At 47.7% G+C, this 27,759-nt stretch overlaps 1 protein-coding gene and 1 pseudogene across 2 annotated transcripts in view; one reads left to right on the forward strand and one right to left on the reverse strand.

Annotated features, from left to right (window-relative positions):
• The window catches only part of CHST11 (carbohydrate sulfotransferase 11), a 283,890-nt gene that overhangs the window by 113,474 nt on the left and 142,657 nt on the right, over positions 1–27,759 (reverse strand). The window lies entirely within an intron of this gene.
• LOC136130648 (cytochrome b-c1 complex subunit 10 pseudogene) lies at positions 6,938–26,903 on the forward strand (annotated as a pseudogene).

Here is a 27,759-nt window from a genome sequence, read left to right on the forward strand (position 1 = left end):
AACGACAGTGGGGCAGGAGCAGAGAGGAAGAACAGTGAGGCCAGAGAGATGGGCGGAGTGGGCCACCCACGGCCTTGGGACGTGGGATACAGACGAGTAGGAAATGCAGCTTCTCCCCATGGAGGGGGTAAGATGTACAGAAGCCATTACCTGGGTCCATTCCCCAGGGAGCAGCTTTCTATACGGGAGACTCAGAAAAGGGCCAAAAGGAGGGACAGACATGAGCAAGGTGCTAGAGACAACGGCCCCACTGCCCAGGCCCCTAGAGAACCACGTCTGCTGAAAGCACCACACAACCATCTTGACCACAGCCGACCTACAGAGCTGGCGAGGGCGGGGAAGACAGGAGGTGGTGGATGGCGCCTGCTGGAAGCCACACCGATGCGTGGGGAGGTGTCCAGCCCTGGAGGATAAAGAACTGGGCTCTGTAAACTCGTCTGCTCTGCTGCTGTTGCTTTTTCTGTCGGGGATTTGTTTATCCTTTCATTTCCTAGTTTAATTTCCTTTTAATAAAGCCCTAATCTTGTCTTGGCTCACCTAATGGGATGAGGGATTAGTCTTTAGCTAAGCCAGGAGGAGGGCAGGGTGGAGGGCTACGGGTCCTTGGAGGCCAGGTCCAGTTCAGGGAAAGCAGGGTCTGGGGACACACCTCCAGAGCTCGAGCAGACAGACAGCAAACTCGGGAGAGGCCAAAGCAAAGACAAGTGTGGTACCCACCCCTACCTGTGGGTCACTCGTCCCCCAGCTCAGGCCAAGTTTCCAAGGCAAATACCTCTTCCAAAGCAGAAGCCAGGAGGCCCTGAGCGCTAGTCCTGGCCTAGCCCCTGGCTCTGTGCTGGGCACGTTCTTTTAACTTTTCTGAGCCTCAGTTTCCTCACCTGTGTGATGGGGACGATAATCAGAGTACGTGCCCCAGAGGATTACTGCAAGTACCTGGCACACAGTGAGCGCTCTCAAACCACAGTAACTATTATTATTCACTGGAAAGTATAAGCCCAGCTTCAGTGGATCTGTCCTCGGGTATCCACGCAGATAAGCCAGGCTACTCCAACGCCCAGGCCCAGTCTCTGCAATTACTCCTCCCAGCTCTGACCCGCGGCTGTCTCACAGACTCAGGCACCCAGGGGGTGCAGCCTTAACCCCATTTTCAAGGCAGGGACCTGGGCTGGGGTTCCCCGATGTTCTTTTCCACCCAACCCGCCAGTCCTGCTGCTTCCCTTGGAGACAGAACAACCCTGTCCAGAGCACCGGTGCCACGGGCAAGGTCCCGCTGCTTGCTGCCTAACGCTTGAACCAGGACTTCAACCCAGACTCCAAGCCTGTTCCCCAGAGCTGCTCCCTGGGCCTCCAAACCACGAAGCAGGAACACTCCTCCGGCAGGAAGGCAGACGCTGGCCAGATCCCCAGGCAGTGCCAGGCCAGCTGCAGGGATACAGGTGTGCCTTTCCGGCAGCTGTGCGAAGTTACTCTGCCCTTGAAGGGAGATGACTGACCACCCGTTAGACACTGGAGGCAGGAAACAGAATCTGTCCTTGATGAAGGATGGAAGCAAGAAAAAAAACCACTTAAAAGGTGACGGACGAAAAAACTCAGCGGGAGGGTGATATCTGGGGAGGTCGTTGCATGCAACTTTAAGGGGTGGAGAGTCTAAAGGCAATCTGAGACGAAATACAGCAGGAGGATGCAGGAAATACCCAGGTGTGTCAGGGGCAGGGAGGGAACACCTGGGGATGTCTGGAAACTTCTCTGAACAGATACTCAGGAGCGTGTGCTCTGGTGAGTGTCGGGTAGAGGCTGCAGGACCCATTTCCCACCAGCCTCTCAGCATCAGTAAGGGCTGTGATTAGTGACAGGAAGCCTTCTCCTCTCAAGATGAAATGGTTCTCCATTCTGTGAGTCATTCCAAATTACACAAGACAGCTCCTGTGGTGCAGAAACCGTCCAAGAAAACCAGCCTCCTAGCAGGTGGCAAAGCTGAGGACACTTAAGGGTTCCCTTTCCTTGCTAACTGAGCTCCCAAACCCGAGGGGATATAAAGAAACTCAAACTGCTTCCTCTCGATACCGGGGGAATAAGGTATGAGTGTCTTGACTGTGAGATGACAGCCGGGGAACGCTGCGATGTGCTCCCTGCTCGCCCCGGGTTGGAACTGTGAAGTCTTTGCTTCATGCGAGCCAGTAAATACATTCAAGAGACTCAAACCCCGACTCCTCGGCACAACTCACATTGCCATCCCTGATCTAGAATGAGCTATTCCAGACAAAGGAACTTTCCAAAAAAGAAAGAGCTCTCCAAGTGTCGTTAGCAAATAAAGAAAACAGTACTGAAAACTTTTTTGTATGTGTGAAGAGAAATTCTAGGAATGTTCTCTGAATTCTCAAAATGGAAATCCCCTACATGTGTTAGGGATTTTTAAAAACATAAAGAAGAAAATCTCACATATTACTGATCATCCAACGTCAGCCCATTACCTACCATGCACTGTGGCAGAGGCCCTACTGTGGTAGAGCAGGAAAGGGATTTGGAAACCACAGGGCATAACCCCATGGCTGCCTGCAACAGAGCTGAGGAACAACAACTCAACAGGATCTTTTGAGAAGTAAATGAGATGTATTGAAACCTGGCACGTAGTAGGCTCTTCATCGGTATGGGAGTTCATTCCTTAAAATACTTTCAAATGTAAGTCATAGTTGAAAATAAACCTTAAAACTTCAGCCAACTTGACTACATTTCCAGTTGCATACTTTTTAATTTCAAAAAAATGTACTTTTGCTTTATTGTTTTAATTAAAAAATAACTGTTCACTGTAAAAATAAAATTCTAAATATCAAAAATAGTTTTGGAGGGTCAAAATCACCTATATTCCAACCACCCAGACACAGAGGCTTGAGATTTTGGTTTTAAGAAATGCACAGACACTCTGTCTTCACAATGACAGAATTATTCTCTGCGTGTTGCTCTGTAATCTTTTCTCATTTACAATGCCTCATGAACAGTTTTTCATATTAAAATCGTAGCTCCGCATTGCCATTCTAAAGGCTGTACAGGATTCCACAGTATGAATACATCGTCTTTTATTTAACTAAACTCTGCTGAATGATGTTTTGGGTATTTCTAATTTTTCACTACTGTGAACCACTGAGATGAGTATCTATGTCCCTGCCCACTTTCCCAATTGAGTTTCTCAGCAGCGGCACTAATGATACGTGGACTAGATAACCCTCTGTTGCGGGGGTCTGACCTGCGCAGGGTAGGATGTTTAGCAGCATCACCTGTTAGGTGCCTCTACCTGTTAGATGCCAGCGGCAACTCCCTGTGACAACCAAAAATGTGTCCAGACATTAGGCAGCTGAGAACCACCGCTTTAAGACAAACTCCTAGAAGTGGAATAAGCCAGCTCAAAGCATTACATACTTTGCATTTTGTTACCCATTGCTAACATGCCCTCCAGAGGCTGAATGCCCTGGCCAGCACCAAGGAGCATCTATCCACCTTTTCATTTTTGCCAGTGTGAAGGTGAGTAAGGTCAGCCCACTGTTTTGTTTTTTAATTAAATTAACAGACTTGCGGGGGGGGGGGGGGGGCGCCTTGAGAAGTTTTAGGTTTGCAGAAAAAATGGAGCAAAAAGTACAGAGAGGTCTCATTTACCCCCTCACTCCTCACTCCCAGCTTCTCCCACAATTAACATCTTTCATGGGTGTGGTACATTTGCTACAATTGAGAAGCTACTATTGATACATTATTATTAACCAATGCCTAGTTTACATTAGGGCTCACTCTCTGTGTAATGACATGTATCTACCATTACAATATCATACAGAATAGTTTCACTGCCCTGAAAATCCCTGTGCTCTGCCTATTCATCCCTCCCTCCCCACAACCCCTGGCAACCATTCTTACCAGTGTCTCCATAGTTCTGTCTTTTCCAGAAGGTCATATAGTTGGAATCATATAGTATGCAGCCTTAGTAATATGCATTTAAGTTTCCTCCACGTGTTTCCATGGCTTGATAGCTTGTTTCTTATTAGTGCTAAATTAATATTCCATTGTCTGTCTGTACCACAGTTTGTTTATCCATGCACCTGCTGAAGGACACATTGGTTGCTTCCAACTTTTGGAATTATGAATTCCAATTCTGAATAAGGCTGCTATAAACATCAATGTGCAGGGTTTTGTATGGACATAAGTTTTCAGCGTATCTGGATAAATAACTAGAAGCACATCAGCTGGATCATATGGTAGGATTACGTTCAGCTTTGTAAGAGACTTCCAAAGTAGCTGTACCATTCTGCATTCCCACCAGTAATGAATGAGAGGAATCAGAGTTCCTGTTGCTCCACATCCTCACCAGCATTTGGTGGTGTCAGTGTTACTGATCTTAGACAAGCTAATAAGTGTGTTGTGCTATCTCTTTATTGTTTTAATCTGCAATTCCCTAATGATAGGATGTTGAGCATCTTTTCACATGCTTATTGAGTTGTATTCTTACTGTTGCATTTTAAGAGTTTCCGGCATATTCTGAAAACTAGTTCTTTATCAGATATGTGTTTTACAAATATTTTCTCCCAGTCTGTGGCTTGTCTTTTCATTCTCTTAACAGTGTCTTTTGAAGAGCAGAAATTTTTAATTTTAATGAGGTCCAACCTATCAATTGTTTCTTTCATGGATTGTGCTTTTGGTATTGTATCTAAAAGGTTATCATCACCAAACCCAAGTTCACCTAGATTTTCTCCAATGTTATCTTCTAGGAGTTATCTTCTATAGTTTTGCATTTAACATTTAGGCCTGTGATCCGTTTTGAGTTAATTTTTACGAAAGGCATAAGGTCTGTGTCCAGATTCATTGTTTAATTTCCCCTTTTAAAAAAATTAGTAATGAGGTTGGACACCTTCATCTTTTCATTGACGTTTGTATTCTCTCCTGAAATGCCTTTGCGTGTCCTCTGCCCAATTTTTAGGTCATGCTGTTCATTCCAATTATATTTTTTGCCATTTAAAAATCATTTTTCCCAATTTATTGAGCTGTAACTTACATACAATAAATCTTACCCATTTTAAGTGTACAGATTGATGTTTCAGTGAATTGAATTGAATTTCAGTAAATTACATTAAAAACTGCAAGGACAACCACATCCAAATTTTAAAATCCTCCCATCACCTCCAGAGAGTTCCCTCCTGCCCCTTGCAATCAATCATTGCCCCACCCCAGCCCCAAGCAACACCTGATCTGCTATCACCATAGCTTTGCTTTTTCTAGAATTTCGTATCAACGGAATTAGACAGTCTGTAGTCTTTTGAGTCCAGCTTCCTTCACTAGGCATATGTTGTTGAGATTCATCCTTGTTATTACTTATATCAGTACTTGCTCCTTTTTAATTGCCAAGTAGTACTCCATTGCATGGATATACCACATTTTATATATCCATTCACATGTTTGTAGGCATTTGCATTGTGTCCAGTTTAAAGCCTTTATGAATAATGCTATGAATATTCAATCTCTGTGCTGTGACCAGCTGCTTTAAAATATTTTGTCATATTAATTTTCAAACTGTAACATACAAGTATATCCTACTACAGTCCAAACCGTGTCAACTGATACCAAAAATGGCGATATAGGATATGGGACTCCAAACCTGTATCTCAAAGTGCAAAAGTCAGAAGTTACTGCCACATGTCCCAGTGACCCCAGGATGGCATAAAATTCCTACAAAGGTCATGGGAAGCCAGATGTAGCTCTGAGAACCCCAGTCCCTGAAAGTCACGAAGCCAAGGAGCATCTAGAGTAATAAGACCAGGAAATGCACTTTACACTGACATTTTAAAGCTTTCCACTCCCAGACTGACATTTCTAGAAAAGACATGCTCAGCTTCAGTGCCAGGAGAAAAGGCATGTACACAGCTCTTTGGATCTGTGCCTGCCGTTGATATTTGAGATCTGCTAAGCTCAAAGCCACCACTCTTTGAAGACTGCTGATACCTTTCTGGTTTTAGAAAGAAGGGAGGAAAAAAGCTGAAAACTAAAGAAAATAATGTTACAGGGAACAAAAGGAATTGCAGGACCTGGACCTGTGCAGATAAAGAACCTCTTCCCTCACATATTCAGTGGAGATTTCCATCACAGTAATACAGGAAGAGAAGTTGGGGACAAATTCCTACAGCTCTTTCTCTGCAAACTGGCCAGGCCAATAGAAGGGGATTCCTGGCAGATGTGTCAGGTGGTTTTCTATGTCACCCCAACCCCAACTTCACACCATGCTCCACCCAATTCCAACCGCCCCCCGCCCCAAGGTGCTGGTAATTTGAGCAGCCACTGGGTGCTGATCACCCTTTCCCATCCCACCTCCATTAGGGAGTATGGTAGTTCAAATCCAGGCATATGGTTCACCTTCACTCCACACCTACTGCTAATATCACCATCATTCTACAGATGAAGAAACAGAAGCACAGAGAGGTTAAGCAACTTGCCCAAGGTCACACAGCTGGTAAGTGGCAGAGCCAAGATTCAGGTTCAGATTCTTATACAATGCCACTAATTAAATAAATGGCACACACACACACACACACAAAACAAGGGTTAGAGAAGGAAAGAGGGTGCTCCTTCTTGCCTCTTTACCTGAATTGGTCATAAAAGGTGCCACAGAGATGGAGAATACTGGAGCATGCCCAAAGGGCCAAGGACTTTTAGAGGAGCACGTCAAGCTGGCAGAGAGAACACAGAGAACAAACGTACAGAATTGTGCAAAGGACTAAGACCCAGGGTGTTTCTCTGGTTTGGTCTCCACTCTCCAGGCCTCCACTGTCCTCTGGAAAGGAAGGGGTGGCCCGTGATGTTTATTTGAGCCAGAGAGAAACTCAGTCTGGTTAAAGAAGAAGGTGGCAGGATTGGGTGGAGAAGTCAACACTGAGAACACTGAACAACACAAAGATGAGGATATAGGATGGCCGACGACCTGGATTTGGATACCGACTCCACCAATGCTTTCTTGTACAACCGGAGATCAGTCACCAAGCTCCCTCGATCTCAGTGACTACATCTGTAAAATGGGAGTGATCACGGTTACAATCCATAATAGAACTTCATGTAAAGCTCTTAGCACATAACCCACAGTCAGCATTAGCTATACTACTATCAGTTATTAAATTATACTTGGTCCAGCCCAACCTGCCTGGAATGAAAACCACCACGGGGCCAAATGGGAATGATGCTCGCCCAGGCTGTGTCACGTGTTAGCCTGCTGGGATCTGTTGAACACAGAAGACTTGACCAGCAGCAGTTGCTTCTCCACTAGTGATTACTGAGCCATGACCCCACATGTGCAACCACCGGGCTCCCTACGTCACTTCTTCAGATGAAAGCCGCACTGATGAACTCTTCCCCATTAGAAGCGAGAAATGGGATTCATAACACTCAGATAAGGTCTGCGACAGCAGATGTGGCCATAGACGTTTCCTATGGCTATATCAACCCACCAAATGTCTGGAAACGCGGAGCTGTCAACGCAGTCACTTTTTGTCTGGTTCAAAGACATTATCCAGCTGAACTGGATTTGCCAGGTGTTCGTGCCGTTTTTTGCCTCCTGAACTCTCCTCCCAAACCACCCTGTGATGAGATGATTGCTTGTAAGACAACTGGCAATTACAGTCCTTTTAAGAGTCTAGGCATGTATTAAAAGATGAGAAGCCTTGGACACGTGCCGCCAGGTGACCAGGTAGCATTTGCGATGGAAGGGGCCTGTAAATGAGCATTTAAGAGGAAATATGTACTTTTTATTCCTGAAAAGGTAGAGATTCTGGCCCTCTCCCTTCTTTACACTGTCTTTCACAGGCTTTTGCAACATACAAAGCACAGACATGGTGGCGGGGATCAGGAAAGGCTGTGTTAAGGCCCCTCGATGTGTTACCCTGCGCTCACATCTGGCGTTGGGATCACCTAATGAAAGGCTTTTGTGATCAGTGAAATCTACAAGTGGGTGGAATTAGCTATAGAGACCAGGCAGGATTTCACTTCCACTGCTGCACCAGAGACAAGGGCCTTCATTCACACCCACATACCCTCCTACTCTCCCTCCCAGGGCTAGATCTGTGCACCTGCACTTGTCCTGCACTTGCCCAGCCCTGACAGCTGCCTGACCTTTTGCAACCCAGGAGCCTTGCGTGCCTCTGTCCAGTCCTGGCCCTGCCCCTTCCCTTACGTTATGAATGACTGCATAGTGAACACGTGGTCACATAAACCGACCCATGAGATAAATGGAGCAAACACATCTTGTTGAGGAAGGGGATGATCCATTTTTCAGTGGAAGTTTCCGGGTGGGCTTTTAGGAGGTTAATGCCTGAAGTGAAGACAGATCAGAAGGAAGCAGCCAGGCGTGGGTTCAAACCAAAGGTGCTGAAATAGACATTGCCCAACCAACTCCAAAACACGAGGGGTCTCGCGACACCTGAATGAGGTGGCCTTGGGGCAACTAAAGGGTCCGTCATGATCACCCAGCAAATACAGATCTGCCATAAAATTCAGTGGCCCCCGAAAAGTTGCACAACTACACAGAAGCTAAATAGAGATTTCAAAATGGTGCAAGATTTGTGGGGTGCATCACAGAGGACGGAGAGAGGAGACCCCCGGGGTTCCGGAAGACCCATGACTGAGCTGACTCCTCTTCCCTTACATTCCCTCTCATGGGCTGGAATCCACTCCAGAGAAGCTAATTCCACACGATGATGTCTGGATTCCAAGGGAAGACACCACCACCTCGGGGAGCCGAGATGACCAAAGGGCAGCCATCAGATCACAAGCCGCCTTGCGTTCCCTGAGGTCCTACTGCATGTCTCCACGGCCCTTGGCAGGATGAGGACTCTGGTTAAGGCAGATATGGCTCGGTCCTCATGGAGCTTCCAGGCTAGTGGGGAAGACACGTCAATAAACTAACTGCCGAATAAATATTCATCATCAAAATCTCAACGAATTAAGAATATACAAGCTCCATGAGGACAGGGGTTTGTGTCTGTTTTTTGTTCACTGATCTGTCACTAGTGCCTAGAACAGAGCCTGCCACATAGTAGGTATTCAGTAAAGATTTGTTGAATGAATGAAGTGCTATAAAAGAAAAGCAAAGGGCATAGTGAGAGCCTACGATGAGGGGACCTAAGCTAGTTGGGGGCACCAGAGAAAGCTTTCCTGAGGAAGCCACGGTAAGTGGATCTGAGACTGTGGAGGATGCTACAGGCAGAGGCAACAGGTGACAGGAGAAGCTGGAGTGTCAGAAGGGTTAGAAGAAACCTCCTGGGAAATAGGACCCTAAGATGTGGCCTGAGGCTGGCAGGGGCCCCACTGTGCACAGCCACATTCTAAGATGCTTTTGAAGCCTCGGGAAAAAAAATAAATCCAAATTAAAACAGCAGAGGAAGAGAGGAAACTGTCAGGCTCTTCCCCTCACTGTTCTCTCCCTCTCCCAGCACCACTAAGTAATTAAAAACCACCTGATTACATATATCCATAAGAATCATCTGTGCCTTCCTTTAATTGCTTAATAGAAGGCAGTGAAGAAATTGTGAATTACTGCCCCAAACGGGACATTTGCCAAGGAAGAGTCATGAGCCGTGTCACTGGGTGCTCACATCGGAGCAGCGACATATTTCAAGTATTAGAAAGACAGCACAACATAAAGCAGAAGTCCCCACCTCCACTTCCTGGCAAAGCCCCATGGCTTTTATGCCCTTATTCCCAGTGGAAGAGCTATCATTCGCCCTGCCTGTAGGCATGCTGTGAAAAATGAGGGATGGCCTCAGTCTGACAAAGTCGATGATAAAGAAAAGGGTTTCCCAGGGCCCCACAGAACCACGGGCATTTCAACACCACTTCCCCTTCCCGCCCTCCCTGGGAGGACCACAGCCAGTGCCTGCATTTCCCGGCTTCGGTGGCGGAGACTCCTTCATTTCAACAATTGCTTCAGTGTTCTGGGAAACTGGTAGGGTGTTTGTGGGCTCCCTGGAGAGGAGCAGGAAAGAGTGGGTGTTGCCTGCAGAGCACCATCACCAGCCCAGGTTGGGATGCAGCTGAAGGGCAACTCAGGGACCTGGAGTCATTTCAAGTAAGAGTTCAACAAACTTGGAAGAGGATTTAACACTTTCAATCTGAGCAAACTGATGAGTTAGACTTAGGGAACCAAACTGAGTGGACTAGGCAACCAATTACATGGAGTAGTTTCCAGAGGCTTCCCCTCATCTCCGCCTAAGTGAATCCCAACAGCTTGTCAATTTCTGAGATTTCACAGTTAGGGAATATTTTCTTTGATGTGAATCTCTAGGACTCATAATGCCTAATGGTAATTTCTTGGAAGACCAGACTCCTTCTCCTATCTAGTACTTCCTCTCGCCCACTTCAGCTTAGCACTTCCCTTGCACAGAATTCAACTTGAGCTGATTGTAAGCATTTCTCAGGAGCAACTTGGGGGCAGGGATTGGGTCATTTTAAATTCAAACCTTCTGCACTGAGCACACAGACACAGTAGGCCCCTGCTCAGTAAACAGAGGTCCCACTTCTACACCGCCGCTCACGCTGTGCCTCCTTTCTGAAGTCATCTCCTATCCCCTCTCCCACACCATCAACCCCAATTCTATCTGTCCAGCATTTGGGGCACACAGCATGTTTCCAGGGCAGATGAAAGAATCCTGGCCTGGACCCAGGAGCCCTCATGAACTCACAGACAGCATTTTGCTTCCCACATTGCTCACTGCGGGTACCTCCAGGATCGGGCTTTGCCTCATGGTCTGATGTGTGATATAATGATCTGTGCCTTCATTTGTCTTCCCCCGGCTCCTCAAGGGAAGGCTTGGTGCCATATTCATCTTAGAATCCATCCAGAGCAGAGCACGAGACAAGAATTCATGTGCAAGTGACTTAATAAGGGATGCTCCCAGCAAAGTGGAAGGAACAGGCAGGGCCAGCTACGCAGGTGTGTTACCTGTGAAGTCACACAGGGCCTGCCAATCACAAGGGTCTCACGCTGGGTGTAACGTTCTGCTGTCACCATCCTGAGATCTTGATTTTTAATAATATTTGAACAAGGAGCCCTGCAAATTATGTTGCCGGTCCTGGGAATAGGATAGGGGAGTGAAGAAGCCCAGCAAGGATGTAATTTCAGGCTTAATGCCAGTCTTCAACTGGATCCCATGGGGACCTCAGCAGCATAACTTCACTCCTCTGAGTTTGTCCCACCTTGGGATGATGGAGCCGGGCTAAGGGCTGCCCAGGAAGAGGTAAATCCTGGATTCTTCCCTGTCTCTGTACATAGGAAGAAGAAACTCCAGGAGCCCAAATGCAACCTCAGAAGCAAGTCGCAGGTGCAGCCATTAGAAACAAAGCACGTAGGGACTTCCCCGGTGGCACAGTGGTTAAGAATCCGCCTGCCAATGCAGGGGACACGGGTTCGAGCCCTGGTCCGGGAAGATCCCACACGCCGTGGAGCAAGTAAGCGCACAAGCCACAGCTACTGAGCCTGCGCTTTAGAGCCCACGAGCCACAACTACTGAGCCCATGTGCCACAACTACTGAAGCCAGCGCGCCTAGAGCCCATGCTCCGCAACAAGAGAAGCCACCGCAATGAGAAGCCCGCTCACCGCAACCAAGAGTAGACCCCACTCGACGCAACTAGAGAAAGTCCACGCGCAGCAACGAAGACCCAACACAGCCAAAAATCAATAAATAAATAAAATTTTTTTTTAAAAAAAGAAACAAACAAAGCATGTAGAAGCTGCAGGATGGGTGCCCAGAAACCATAAGGGGATGCGAGGGAGTGTGGGCAGAGTGCCAGAGGTATCCACCACCACCGTCAATAATACTTGAGTTGAATTATCAGATTTAAAGTACACGATCTAAAGAGAGTGAATGACTTGCCCTGGGTGATCCAACTGAGAGGGATTTCAATGAAGTGACGTCCTTCGAAGGACAGATGCTGCGTCATCTTCCTCTCCCTGCCCGCCGCTATGCGTAAATATGCCACCGTGAACTTGTTTCATTGACTCACCTCGCTGCGTCTGCCCACATTTGGTTAACAGCATCCCAGATGGAGCAACAAATCAATTCTTAACGCTCCCCAGCAAAACGCATGCATCACAGAGCAGGTTTCCACAGCAGCCTCCCTCCAGCCCCATCTCACAATACCGGTTCATGTGGTGGTAGGTCTCACCAGGGTGACGAGGGACCCTTATTTTTAAACGGAACCAACTGGGATCCTGTTTCAGGAGAAAGCCTTCCTTGAGGTCAAACCTAAATTTGGGGGTGCAGCTGCCTACAGAAGTTGCCCAAATATCCAGTTTTGTTCATCTATTCACATTCGGGGTGTCAGCCTTGATTAAATGCCTGATGTAGGGACTTCCCTGGTGGTCCAGGGGTTAAGACTTCACCTTCCAATGCAGGGGGTGCGTGTTCGATCCCTGGTCGGGGAGCTAAGATCCCACGTGCCTCACAGCCAAAAAAAAAAGAAAAAAACCAAAACATAAAACAGAAGCAATATTGTAACAAATTCAATAAAGACTTAAAAAAACCTTTTTTTTTAAAAATTCCTGATGTAAGGGATTTTAAGCTTTCTGGAGAGATAGCATTACTCTTTGTCTTGAGAAGAGATGCTTTAATGAAAGGAACTAAAATGGGGGGCACGTGCACCCACTTATATCCAATTTGCTTTAGTAATTTGATATAGCTTTCCATCTGCTTCACCCATGTTCGCCCCGTGGCATGGAAGCTGTCAGCTTTCATTTTAGCATGGCCTATTTACCAAGCTCATTGACAGTCTCCAGTCTCTTCTTTCGCCTTCGGCCTGGCTTCTCAGGTTTCCTTTTCCAGCCAGTTGGTGGGTTGGATTTTTAACCTTGGATCCCACTGGCTTGGTTGAGGATTACCATCATCTTTATGGCTGTAACGGCTAACATTTACTGAATACTCACCACCTGCCAGGAATCGCTTTAAGCGTTTAACATAAATTAACTCATTTAATCTTCATAACAAGCCCTATGAAGTGGGTGCTACCATTATTCCTACTTTACAGATGATGCAAGAGTGGCACAGAGAGGTTAAGCAACCTACTCAAGGCCACACAGCTAGACTAACAGAGTTCTAAGATGGTCCCTGTGATTTCTGGCCCCCCGATATAGATGCCCTGTATAATCCTCTCCCCTTGAGCACAGAAAGGACCTGGGAATACGATATCACTTCCATGATTATGTTACATTACAAGGCAAAGGGATTTTGCAGATGTTAAGGTCCTTAATCAGTTGACTGTGTGTTAATCTAAAAGGAAGTGATGCTGGACGGGCCTGACCTTATCAGGCCCCATCCTCTTTGAGCATTCTAAAGAGGGCTTAGACTTTCTCTAAACTCAGAGAGACTCTCCTGCTGGCCTAGAAAAACAAAGCTGCTGTGATTTCTACAGCTAAAAGAAAATGAATTCTGCCAAAAACCACGAGAGCTTGGAAGGGGACCTGACCCTCACATGGACTGTAGCCCTGGCCAACACCTGGATTGCAGCCTGGTGAGACCCTGAGCAGAGCATCCAGCTGAGCCTGCCCAGACTCCTGTACCATGGAAACTGGGATAATAAATGTGTGTTGCTGTAAAATGCTAACTTGGTGGTAATTTGTTACACGGCAATAGAAAAATATAGCTAGTAAGAGGCAAGGCTGGGATACAAACCCAGACAGCCTGGGTCTAGAGTTCATCTTAACCACTTTTCTATTGGCCATTCTAGACCTGAGACCCCGAATGGATGGAAAAGGAGTTACTGTATAGACTGACCAGAAGACCCAGCTCTTTGAAGCTTGGGGCACCCCATTCTCACCCCATCTACCCAGTGGCCACCATGTTTCAGGAACTACGTTAGCCATAAAGCAGGTACAGAGGTAGCCAGCACGGACCTTAGCATCCAATGGGGAAGACAGCACTTAAGTAACAAAAATAAAATAAAATAATTACAATAGGTAAAGGGCTTAAAAGGAGAAGTAAAGGAGCTAGGGGAACACGTAACAGGTCCTAGGGCCGAGCAGGAGTTAACCAAGTAGAGGTGAGGAGAGGAGAAAGCTTCCTAGGCAGTGGGAACAGCATGTACAAAGGCCTGCTGGCACGGGAAAGCAAGTGCAACAGAGGAACTGAACCAGGTCCCGTAATGATGGGAAGGGAAAGAGGGGCCCCAGATGAGGCCGAAGAGGGAGGGAGAAGCCAGCTCAGCTGAAACGGTGCTACTCATTATATCTGGTGCTGACCCTCTTCCATCAGAGGAACTCAACACCACATTACCCTCGATAACAGGCTCATTTCACTGAGCACCGGTGGCCCAAAGTCAAATTACTGCTTTCTGAGAAGGAAACCAGAAATGCTTCCAAATTCAGCAAGCTTTGAGAGGCCCACGCTGGGACCCTGGCAGCTGAAAACAGAACTCTTTTGCCCTTTGTCTTTTCTTGAACGCAAAAAACTGAACCCTAAAGAGACAGTCTAGGCTCGTGTGGTCAGTGGGCTCCGTGAGGTGAGGGGCCACCTGTCAGAGCTCGTCAACTGAAGATAAGGCCCCCTAAAGGAAACACAGGAGAAATAGGACATTTGGGATTAAGCAAGAGAACTGCTGTATCCTGACCTCAGGCTTAATGTCGGGGCCCTGACACACACTGCTCCTGGGCCTCTGAGTCACCGTATGGGAGCAGCGTGTGTCCTGGGCAGGTGGAGACAGAGCACTAAGCCAGGAGGCAGTGAAAGGGCACGAGACGGCCAGGGTTAACTTCTCATTGCTGTCACCTGCCAGCTGTGTGACCTAAGGCAAGTTCTTAACCTCTCTGAGCCTTGTCATCATCATCTGTCAAACCAACTTTCTACATTACAGGGTTGTGATGATTCAAATAATGTGTGCAAAGCACCAGAACAGTGCCTGGCACACAGAGTGAGCGTGCAAGAAATGTTAACAACAACTACTACTGCTGCTGCTATTACCACCACCACCGCCGCTATATTATCATCACCACCATCACCCTCATCCTACCAAGCACAGAACTGGCCTTACGAATAAGGGAATAACCCTTCATCTTCCACAATCCCCAAAATGGAGTTAAAGATGCATTAAATACCCAAGAAGGAGAGATTCAGAAGCTCCCCCAAATACTGGGAGTGCCCCACTCTTGTTGACCATGGCTGTGCAGAGAATTCCTCAAGTCCCAAGGCTAAGGAACATATTGTAATTTTGTCCACCTCACCAGTACTCTGAACCTGGGCTCACTAAATAATCTGTTGATTGCTGTCTGGTGCCCTAATTGGTCTGACTCCAGGGAGAGGATGTGCTGATGTGCTGGTGAGAACATTCCAGGCCTTGTGGCAGTTACAGTTTGATTTAAATTAATAAATAGGCATGTCATTTATTTGTTTAAATCCCATGGAAAAACAGCCCATTCCCTGGGGACTCTCCACAGAAATTCCGCCTTTACATCCACAAACGTATTTCGACCATTCTTTGGGGCGCTGCCCAGACCAGAGACGGCAATAAAGGAAAACATAAAGCATTTGTATATGCTTCCCAAATGTACAGAACCCTTTCACGTGCATTATTTCATTTGCTCTGCCCCAATCCTATAAAGTATTACACTTCTTGTTTCTCAGGGGTTCGGTGAATGCTGCTTTTAAGGTTAACATGAATAGACAAAAGTTCTGGCCTTTTAAAGAGAAGTTGTTAGTGACATAATTGTAAGAGGGAGTGTTGGTTAGAATGAATGGTACAGAAGGTTTTATGAGGTTTTTAAAAAGCCTTTTCTTATTAAATAACTATAAAACCTCACCAAAATAGCTCAAGCTAACTTGGGAGAAGGCCAGTCATAATTAGTGGAAAACTTGAAATGCAGAATATTTTTTTAAATGTACTTTCAATATGTGAAATCCATATAGTAAAAGGAACCCATAGTGGTAAAGCGCCTGTGTCTTTTACAAACAAACAAGACTCCGTGAATTAGGCTGGGGGCCTAAAGGAAGGGAACCGGTCCCACTGTGTGAGCTTGGAGGAGCCAGGTCTGCCTGCTGGGCCTCAATTCCTTCATCTGAAAAGAAAAAGCCACCAAGGGAAAAAGGACTGGATCACCTCCAGGTGCCTCCCAGCTCTACACGACTCCTCTTTTCTAATTATGTTCACACAATTAATTTGCTTCACAAATTCCTACTTCACGGTGAACTTGGAGGAAATGTAACATATTCTAAATGAGCAGGGTTCAAATTAATGAGCTTTCGCTGTCTTCCAGGCAGATTTGGAGACGAAAACGAAAATAGAAAAAGAAATGAGATCTAGTTAGGGCTCTCTCTAACACAGAATAGCGGGTTCATGAGGTTGACTTCCTCTCCCAGAGCACGTGTTTTACAGAAGCCTTAGAGAGGGTCAGGTCTTTCGCTTTTTTTAAGGAAAAAAAAAAAGCATGAGTGAGTTGCCCATTTGTCTAACAGTGGGGAGTAAAAGGATGACTGCTGGGGTCTTTGAAGAGCACGAGACAGACACCCCCATGTGGAAGGACATACGCTGTGGGAAATCCACTCAATTTTCCAGAACATTGGGACATTTCCAGTTTCTCTTCCCAGGAAAAGATTATTCCAGTGTAGCTGCTTAGTGACAAGGTTAGGCTTTTAAAAGCAAGGTTTGATTCTTTACTGAGTGTTATAGAACTGTGCCCTCCCTAAATTCATATGTTGAAGCCCTAACTCCCCCCACCCAGCGGGACTATAATTGGAGACAGGGCTTTTAAGGAGATAATTAATTTTAAATGAGGTCATAAGGGTGGGACCCTAATCCAACAGGATTGGTGTCCTTAGAAGAAGAGGAAGAGGGGCTTCCCTGGTGGCGCAGTGGTTGAGAGTCTGCCTGCCAATGCAGGGGACACGGGTTCGAGCCCTGGTCTGGGAAGATCCCACGTGCCACGGAGCAGCTGGGCCCGTGAGCTACAGATACTGAGCTCTGCGCGTCTGGAGCCTGTGCTCCGCAGCAAGAGAGGCCGCGACAGTGAGAGGCCCGCGCACCGCGATGAAGAGTGGCCCCCGCTTGCCGCCACTGGAGAAAGCCCTCGCACAGAAACGAAGACCCAACACAGCCAAAAATAAATAAATGAATAAATAAATTAAAAAAAAAAAAAAAAAAAAAGAAGAAGAGGAAGAGACCCCAGAGATCTCTCTGAGAAGAGGCCACATGGGGACATAGCACGTAGGTGGCTGTCTGCATGGCAGGAAGAGAGACCTCACCAGACGTCAACCTTGCCTGCACCTTAACCCTGGACTTCCAGAACTGAGAAATAAATGTCTGTTGTTTAAGCCACCCAGCCTGTGGCATCTTTTTATGGCTGTCCGGAAACATGACAACAGAACCAGCTGAAACTGAGTGCCTGCTACTGCCAGGCACTGTGCTGCAGGTTCAGACGCATTCTCCCATTTAATTCTCCCACCAGTCATACAATGGTAGGTACTATTATCATTTCATTTTATGTGAAGTATTGGCTTATAAATTTGTTCATTCATTCCTTCCCTCCTTCACTCGCTTATCTGACAATCATGTAGCCAGCACCAGTCATTCATTCATTCAATAAACGTGTCCCCAGTGCACTTGAAACTTTCTACAGAGCAAACCGCTTTGATTCCCCGAAGGCCTGTTAAGGGCACCAAACGCATGGTCCACGTGGCCCGAGTGTGACCCTGAGACCACACACACTGAGTCCTGAGTGATCAACGTGCCTCTTTACATCCCTGTCTTCTTTGCTGCAACAGCCATTTCATACCTATCGTTTCGAACCATCTCCCTTCTTTTTCTTCTCCTGCCAATTATGCGCTGACCGCTTTTCAAACCTCAAAATTGAGGTTTGCACGTAATCGCTCCGACAATTCCCGTAGTATTGGGGCCAAAACTGAGGGCGTCTTAACGAGATGCATCATTGCTCAGCACAGTGCATTTATTCACCAACCGTCCTGTAATTCAGCTCGGCAATTCACTTGCCACCCATCTTCCCCCGATAAAGCCTCCAGGTTTCCCTTCTCCAGCCTGAGACACTGAGCCGGAGCCTTGTGTTTCTCCCGAGCCCCCCATTCATCACGGTCATTTTGCTCATTTGCAATTTCCAGAATGGAGATCAATTGGGGCTAAAATGAAAGCATTGTTTCTTGAGAAATATCTCACGGCAGGAAAGGGAGGCTTTGAGAGGCTGGTGCTACTCTCATATCCCAAAAGATGAACGTAACTGAAATCAAATAGCCCTTTCCTGATTTCATCATGCATTTGCAGACCGGAGAGCTGGTCGGCCAACACCCAACATTTTCTACCAAGTGCACGTGCATGCTTCATCCACCACAGGTGGCCTGGACCACAACTGTACATCAGCAACAAAATACTGACAACCAAATTAGGCTCAGTCCTCTACAGTGTACAAACGCTCTCGTCGGCTCACCATTCTCCTGAAAGAATCACCACTGTGCTTCCTATTTTTAGAGGTGAAGGATCTGAGTCCTGGAGTCTTCATGACTTGCTACAGAACGCCCTTGTATGGTGGGAAGGCTGGGACTTGAATCTGGGATTTCTGGCTCTCAGCCTTGTCTAAAGCAGAGGTCGCCTGTGGACCAAATCCAGCCGTGTCCATCCATTTACATGTTGTCAACAGCTGCGTTCAGACTACAAGGGCGGAGTTGAGTCACTGCAACAGAGACCTAAAATTCTGACTGTCTGGAAAACGTTCATGGACCTCTGGTCTAGAGCTTAAGGCACCAACTTAATTTAGCACTTTGGAATGTTCAAGCAGAATGGGATGGTTTGGGATGCTTTTGGCTTGTAGTATGTGGGCAGTCATGGAAATTGAGCACTGAAATGTGTAGTCGGCTGACTCTGGCTATGGTTGTGTAGCTGGTGCTACGGCCGTTGAGACACAATCACACACCCTACTATGTGCCTGGAATTACTCTAAGCATTTTATGGCTTTATGATCGCTTAGACCTCACAACAAACCTATGAGGTATGTACTATGATCATCCCTATACCGACGGATAGGAAACTGAAGCACAGAGAGGCCAAGTAATTTGCCTCAGGTCACCCAGCTAGCGACTGGCAGGACTGTCTGCTCTTAACCAGCATGATCCGCTCCCCTCTCTGGGCTAGATGTTCAAGTTTAGCCTCATCTCAGTCGTGTATTAAGATCTTGCCTTTGGAGCTTCCTTCTCTTGGCATCTACAACATGGGAGATGATACCTACCCTGCCGACCCTCAAAGAATTGTGAGTTTCAGTGAAGCTAGCCCCTGGGAAGGTACTTAGAGAACACTGGAAGTATTATATAATTGTGAAGGAAAATTGTGACAAATACAACACAAACTCCCAATATGTACTCAGTTCTTTTTTTTTTTTTTTTTTTAAATATATTGACTAAACACAGTGGTATAACACCTACCTATGGGAACCCATCAACACAAATGTGCTCTGATGTGGATTTCAGGTGGTATGTACGGTCATGAAAGAGATGCTTACAAATGAAAGGATCTGGGCTCTACCTTCTTGGCCTGTCCCTGAAGGGCCATGAGCCATGATGAGCCAATGCCTCGGCCAATCAGGGTTGCTGGTTCACAACTTAGATTTATTGGGCATTTTCATGGTACCTCACTTTATGCTCAAAACAATCTCTGAAGAGGGCAGCATCACAGCACCTTCATCATCGTTACTGCCACTTTCCACACTCACACTACTGCTGCTAGATTCTGCTTTCCTGACATCAGCGTCTCCCAGGCCTCCCTCGGACCCTGGACGTAGGTGGGAGCTTTTGTGTTAGTTTCCTATTGCTGCGGTAACAATCACCACAAAACCCGTGGCTTAAGACAACACCAGTGTATTCTCTTACAGTTCTGGAGGTCACAGGTCCTACAGTTAAGGTGTTGACAGTTTTTCCCAGAGGCTCTAAGGGAGAATCCATTTTCGTGCCTTTCCCAGCTTCTGGAGGCCACTTGCATTCCTTGGCTGGGAGCCCCATCCTCACAGCACCCTGACCTCTGCCTCTATCGGCATCCCATCTCCATCTGCCACTCAGTCTCTGGATCCTCTTACCACCCTTGTGATTACCCTGGACTCACCCAGCTAATCTAGGATAATCTTCCCATCTGAAAATCCTTCACTTAACCACACCAGCAAAGTCCCTTCTGCCCTGTAAGGTTAACACAGCCACAGGTTCCAGGGATTGGAATGTGGACATCTTCTGTGGGGCCATGCTGCCTACCACAGTTTAGGAGGCAAGTGGCTACAGGCCTTGGGTTTTAAAGGACCCTGGGTCAAGGGCAAGGGCAAGGACAGGACCAGAGAGGAAGAACAGATGTTGCTCTGGTTCCCGTAAGTGGGTATAGCAGCTCCGGCTGCACACTTCACCTCTGAGTCAGGCTTGGCTTTTACTCCCCAAATGGATCCTTTCCCTAGGCCGTGAGTAAGGTGCCCCCAAACTGGTGGCTGTGGCCTGCGGGCTTCCCCAGGATCCTACTGCATAGAGCTCGAGATCAGAAGCACCACCACCTCCCAAGGTTTGCAGTGGGTTTGGACATTGCCATTTCGCAAGTTCAACTGGAACAACAGCGCAACCGCAACCGATAAAGACAAGCTGGGTTTCTTAGGCTCAAGAAAGACTGTACCTTGTGCGTTAATCAGATAACAAATGGTAGCATTGCCAGGGGCTGTTTCTGGCCAGGCTTTATCTCACCACGATACTTATCATTCCTTCCCCTCGGATTGAGTTACACCCTAAAATCCCGGGGAGGGAGACTCAATTATCAATTGCAATTGACCCTCCTTCTCCTGGTTTTTATTTCCATGCGATCTAGGCCTGAATCCCAATCATTTTTTTTTCTTTTTTTTTTTTTTTTTTTGCGGTACGCGGGCCTCTCACTGTTGTGGCCTCTCCTGTTGTGGAGCACAGGCTCCGGACGCGTAAACTCAGCAGCCATGGCTCACGGGCCCAGCCTCTCCGCGGCATGTGGGATCTTCCTGGACCGGGGCACGAACCCGTGTCCCCTGCATCGGCAGGCGGACTCTCAACCACTGCGCCACCAGGGAAGCCCCATTTTTTTTTCTTTTTAGCAAAAAAGAAAATCACTGTGTTATATGCTGGTCTCCGATAGGACAACAATGAACAAACCAACCCACAGAAGCAGCTCGTTTTGCCACTTGGTCAAGAAAAACGACACTTTACTCTGAGTGAATAACAAAAACAGTAGTAATAATACATTAAAAAAAAAAAAAGAATTTCAGTTCCTCTAGATGCTCCTCAGTAAGAAAGGGGCTGGTAAATTATTTCTTTTGTGCCGATCACTCAGGATCTCAGTTCTGAAAAGAGCCACGAAGCAGCCCAAGAAGGTTAAAGGCATCGTGGAAGAGAAGGCTATTGATTAACGCAAGGTCTGGAGATTACATGTGGATTTCTATTTCTCATTCAACCCCTTTCCCTCACGACCGTGAATAACTGGGTATCAGCCGCCTCTGAACTCCCGCAGTATCTGCTAACTCCTTTCAAAAGTCACATTTCTTTTCAGGCACCGGCTTGTCCTGTAAAATGAAAGAAAACCTACTGAGAGCCAAGGCCCAGAGGCTAAACTGAGATTAACCATCCTATGAATGAGAGAGACCCAATGTAGCATGTGGGAGAAAGCGGGGGTACCATTTGTGAGCCAGTCTATGTGGTGACAAAATACGTTTGAGGGACAGGTCCCAAGACAGCCTCCTCATTTCTAAATGTCATGTTAGCATGCAATTTCCCTACCAAATGAGATGAAATTTTCAAGTGGCTCCACCAGTCCTAGAATGAAGATTCCTTGGGAACGATGATTACAGAATTACAAAGCTGCTGTGCTCAGGGGATGGCTGGGCTCACTGGTGAGCTGAGGGACTGGCTTCCTCTGATTCAAATTTGTTCCTCTGAAAGATTACAAGTGTCCCTTGTTAATGGACTTCCAGGCTACTCTTGAAAAGTAGAACCCAGAATGTTCCATCTGCAAAAACCAAGGGCTTAGTGTGAGTCTATCTACTTCTTTACTCTTAGTGATCAAGGGGTTTGGGGATGAGTTAACCCCTGCCTATAATTCCCTCTGCCAACTACTGCCATGGTCCGTGCCAGGCTGTGGAACCAACTGACACAACAGAAGCCCAGTGGATCTACCAATCAGTGTGGCCAACCCTTCCCCAAATGGGCAGCCCCTACCCTGGCCTTACCAAGCTGCCTGTTTGCTTTCACTGGCTCTGTGCTTCCTGCTAATTAGGAAAGAGACCTGGAATCACCCTGATTCCTGTTTGAACACTGATTCTTGGTCAGGGTTCTGGCAAGAGGATGGCAAGAGGCCGCCAAACAGTGTCTCCATTGGGCTCATAACACAGACCCGGGGGGATGAACGCAAACAGGCCACTCCTGACAAGAATGAATGGAGGAGACAATTACAGACGGTCACTGTGCCTAGGCAGAGCAGAACTCAAAGAAGCAATCTTCCAACTCTTAAACCCTCAGAAGCACTTCCTGTAACTTGCCTATTTCAGGTACCAACTCTGGCCTGCGCAATCTTGTTCCTGGTTTAAAGATGCTCTGACTCATGAGGGGTGAGTGAGTTTCTGGGAGAAACTCAGAAGCCAGGAGAGAAGTGGCCAGCACAGGGTGCCCCATCATCCTTTCTCCCCTTCACCGCATCCTGCCCGCTGGGATAGAAGGGGCCCCAGGACCAAGCAGCATCCTTCACCCAGGTGTGCCTGGAGCGCCGTGGTCACCACCTACCAAAGGCAGGCAGGAGCCAGCCTATTTACAAGTTCTCACTGGGAGGAGGGGGTTCCCTCACTACTTTAAGGACCAATGAATAGAGAATCAAATGCGTTTGGGTCACCCATGTAGTCAACGAATCTCTACGCCAGCTGAGCTGGCAGAGGTGGCCTGGTCCCAAGAACAACAGGCTGAATTGTGGCTCTGCAGCTCCCTGACTGGATCGGATGACCCTGCACGTGTTACTTTAAAAGCCAGTAGGCCTCTCTGTGCCTCAGTTTCCCCACCTGTAAAATGGGGACTGCTGCATTTGAAAAGCAACAATAGGTTGTTTGAATGTGAGGAACTATAAACATCACTGGGCAAGAGACGCTTCTCTTAAAAGTCAGTTACTAGAACCCAAACTGTGATTACAATTTTTTTTTGAAAAGAACAGTGGAAAGTTTTAAATATGTAAAGGTAAAAAAAGAACATTTACTAACATACTTGACTCTGTGCCTCCAGCTACTGTTCTAGGCACTTGACACAAATCAACTCATTAAATCTTCATAACAAGCCAAAGAGGTAGGGACTGCTGTTCTCCCCATTTTACAGATAAAGAAACTGAGGTACCCAGAGATTAGGTAAATGACCCAAGGTTACTCTGCCAGGGAATATGGATCTGAACCCAGGAAGCCTGATTCCAAGAACCCCAGTTTTAACTGCTATACTATGTGGCCTCTTCTGCTAAAATTAAATAAATTATTTTCCACTCTGAGGTACTTGACCAAGATCAAGCAGAAAGAGGCAGAAATTTCAACTTAGGACTTCGGGCTCTGAATTCCCTTCTCTTCCCGTTAAACTTCATTGCTTGAGATCCGCTGCGCCTGCCATTTAGAGGCAGTGGGGGGATGGGATTGGGGTGGGGGGGATGGGAGAGGGTGACACCTAAAAATGTCATTTGGAGGTAAAGGCTGAAGTGGGGTGGGGGAGCATGGAAGGTCTACCTTGGGTGCCTCCTTCCTGTTTCCTGACAAAGTGTGGTCAGGAACAGCCCAAACCGCGAGGAGAACAAACTCAGACTGCGGCCACCAAGGCAGCCCAGCTCAGCTCCTCACTCAGCTCCCCTTCACCCCAGGAACTCAGCACCCAGAAAGGATGAGGCCTTTCAAAGGCATCACAGTGGCCTTCGCTTCCAGGGTCCCTGTTCAAAGTCACGCTTTCTTCCTCCAAGTTGAGCCAGTTATGAACATTCAGGGGCATCCAGAGGACCCGAGAGGCTGCCCATCCATCTAGCCCACCATGGGACTGAAGCTCCCTGCCCCTGACAAGCACCCCATGCAGCACAAACACAGCATCTGTTTTCTAAGTTTCCAGAAAGCAACAGCGTGCCAGGCTCCACGAAAGGCAGGGACCTCTTCTTGGCCTCTGTCTCTGAAATCCATGCAGACTCTGTACCACCTGTGCTTGGTCATCTAATACATGGACAGCTGCTTCTTCTAGAAGCCCCCAGGGAGCGGACTGTTCTCTCAGGAGCCCTCTCCAGTTAACACTGCTGCAGACCACCTGGGACCCTGTTAAAATGCAGGTTTCCATTCAGCAGGCTGGGGTGGGAGCCAAGGCATTTCTAACAAGCTCCTAAGTGATGCCAAGGCTGGTGGTCCCCGGACCTGTCTTTGAGTAGGAAAAAGCCAGAGCAAGTGGTTCTCAAACTGGGTTGCACACTGGAATCAACTGGGAGCTTTTAAAAAAGTACCGACACCCCAGAAATTCTGATTTAGGGGGTTGAATGTGTGGACGTTTTAAATTTCCTTTTTTGATTCTGAAGTGCGGCCAAAACAGAGACCCTCTGCTCTAGAAGATGGAGTTCCCTTTTAACAGGCAGAAGATGAGCCAGCTCACGGAGCCCTGCCTTCCAAGTGATCTGAACTTCAACTTGCTCATGTGTCCCCGGCATCATTTCCTACCTTCTGGCTTTTGTCCCTGAATAACAATAACAGCAAACAGCGAACACCTATGTCGGCCTCATTCTGTGGATTCAAATTTAATCCTCACAAGAACCCTATGAGGTAGATGCTAGTAATGTATCATCCTCATTTTACAGGTGAAAAACCTGAGGCACAGAGAAGGTAAGAAGCTTCCCCAAGTCACAGCTGGCAGGCGGTGGCTCTGGGGTTCCAGCTGGTTCTAAGGCCCGTGCTCTTAACCACGGCTAGGGAGGGCCTCAGACATGCCCCTTTCTCTCAGAACTTTTCCCCAAATACTGGGACAGGATGTGAGGCCTGGATCCAAACAAGCAGTGAGCTGGCCGAGCTCTCCATAGCCAAGCCCTGCACTGGCGAGATGCCGTTACAGCTGTGGACGTATCTGTGGACATCCTGTAGGGCACAGGCTGGAGATAGAACAGACAGGCAGAGCGGTTTCTCCAAGAGTCCAAATGACTGCCAGAACTGTGTGCTGGCCATTTTGTGGCTTTCAACCCCTGACAGAAGACAAAGGGGAGCAAACATTGCAACAGGCCATTTTAGGCAGCAGGACTCTGCCTGGGCGTCCCACCCCTGTGGCACGTTCCAGCTTCCTTCCAGAGCAGCTCTGCACCTGCCAAGGCTGGAGCAGGGCCAACCTGGCAGTGTCCTCTGGCACGGTCATGTAGATACTGAACAGCAGACCATCAGCTGGAGACATTGGAGCTGCAGACTTTTCTAGAAGTCAGGAGCTACCATCAAACTGGTTTTCACACATCCGTGGGCTGCCGGTCATCACCAGAGGGGCATGGATGGGGTGCCCGCCCAGGAGGGACGGTGCTCCAGTCCCCCGAGAGTCAGGACGTCCTCTCCCCTTAGCTGGTGTTTATGCGGGGGAGGGCAGGACCAGATGGTCCTGTGTGTCACCTCTCCCGTGTCTTTGCTCAATCAGGGTGACAAAGGCTACACAAACACAAGAGCACATACGGTGCACACACTCCCACGTGTGCACGCCTCGTCTAACTTCCTGGTCCATCTACGCTCCTCTAGCATCGAGCACCAAACTCGAATAGCACTTTGTTTTGTGATGGTCAGTTTACTGGCCTGAGTTGCCCACTAGAGTATGAACTAATAGAGGGCAAGGACTTCCTTGTCTTAAGTGCCCCAGCATCTAGCACAGCGCTATACACACAGCAGGTGTCACTGGTTGCACTGCGCCACCCCTCCCCCGCCCAATCCATGTGTTGAAATCCTAGCCCCGGTACCTCAGAAGGTGAACTTATTTGGAAAGAGGGTCACTATAGATGTAATTAGTTACATAGGTGAACTCCTATTAGAGCAGGCGGGCCCTGATCCACTGCGCTTGGAGTCCTTATAAAACAGAGAGATTTGGACACAGACACACACAGGGAGAACGTCATATGGAAACAAAGGCAGAGACTGGGGTGATGCTTCTACAAGCAAACAAAGCCAAAGGACAGCAGCAACCTGCCAGAAGCTAGATAAGGCGCATGTCAGATTCTTCCTCGGGCTCTCAGAAGGAACCAACCCTGCCGACACCTTGATTTCGGACCCGCAGCTTCCAGAAATGGGAAACGATACATTTTCGTGGTTTAAGCCGCCCAGTTTGTGGTCCTCTGTTAATGGCAGCCGTAGGAAATGAATACGGTAGGTATATAATAAGGGAGGGAACGAAAGATGGCATCCAGCAATTTCAGTCCCATTTCATTCAATGCATTTTTATTGGGTTCCTACTTGTGCCACCTGCTCTGGAAGAAGGAGGGAAGGAGGGAGGAGGGGAGGGAAGAAGGAAACAGGGCTAAATGTGGGCTATGTACTGAGGAAGGGCGAGGTCTGGATTAAGCAGTCCCCTCCCCGACCCTCCCCCCATTCCTTCTGAGTCTATGACTCACTTTCTCCAGTTCTTTCAAGCATCCAATTCCCTGTACCTGCTCTCTCCACGCTCCCCACACTGTCACACGCCAGTCTCAAGACAGAATCTTATTATATAAACCGAAGCTGAGACGTTAGGACAGCACTGTGACACTGAGCAGGTTCCCGGGCCGTCGCTACCGTGAGCTGGCCAAAATCTGGATTCCCACGGTGGGCGTGTGGGGCGCCACGGGCGCCGTGGGACTGGTGTGGGCCACCGGCTGGCAGCTGATTCTGGACTGGGTGCCCTACAACAACGGCAAGTTTAAGAAGGACAATTAATGAAACCGACGCCCCTCAGATGCCTCTGGAATCTGGTGGTGCTGCCTACTTCCATCCACATCTGAAACAGCCCATGCTCTTGGGATGGACCTGGAGGAAATACACAGTTAGACTTTCTACGTTTGTGAAAACAGCTTTGGTGTGTGAACGCACACAGCGTTAAACCTCTCTCTGAAAAACTAACAAACGAAACCTAAGTTGAGGTGTAAATGACCAGTGTCTTTCTAAGTGTCAGCCCTTCCATGGTCCTTGCACTTGGACTTTTGGAAGGATGTTTTTTAGGAGAAACGTCAGGCCTCAGCCTGGAGTGGAGATGGCCTCTTCAGACCAAGGACCTACTGGGCCCCAGCAAGCCTCCCGCCTTGACGGTTGGCTGCCTCGGCGTCTCTGGGGGCACGAAGCCCTGGTCGCCTCCCCAGCATGATCTCCACACACCAGGTTTGCTCAAGGCCCAGGGACAGGAGATTCACTCAGTGCCAAGCACCTACTGAGCTCCTTTCCTGTGGCTGGATGGAGTGGCCACAGGATACCAAGGTGAATGATGCAGACCTTGTCCTCAAGAGGCTCAGAGCCTACTTAGAGCATCTCAGACACATAAGTGTCACGAACGAGGGGAACATGGGCATGGGGGTGAGGATAGACTTGCACTGTCCAGTATGACTGTCACTAGCCACATGTGGCCATTGAGCATGGGACATATGGCCAGCCCAAAGTGAGATGTGCTGTGCCGAATACACAGGGCTTCAAAGACTCAGTACAAAGAGTGTAAAATAGCTTAATATTTTTATTGATTACATGTAGCAATGATCATACTTTGGTTATACTGGGTTAAATAAAGTATATTATTAAAATGAAT

Source organism: Phocoena phocoena, chromosome 11 (genome assembly GCF_963924675.1).
Source record: "Phocoena phocoena chromosome 11, mPhoPho1.1, whole genome shotgun sequence".
NCBI classification, from domain to species: domain Eukaryota; kingdom Metazoa; phylum Chordata; class Mammalia; order Artiodactyla; family Phocoenidae; genus Phocoena; species Phocoena phocoena.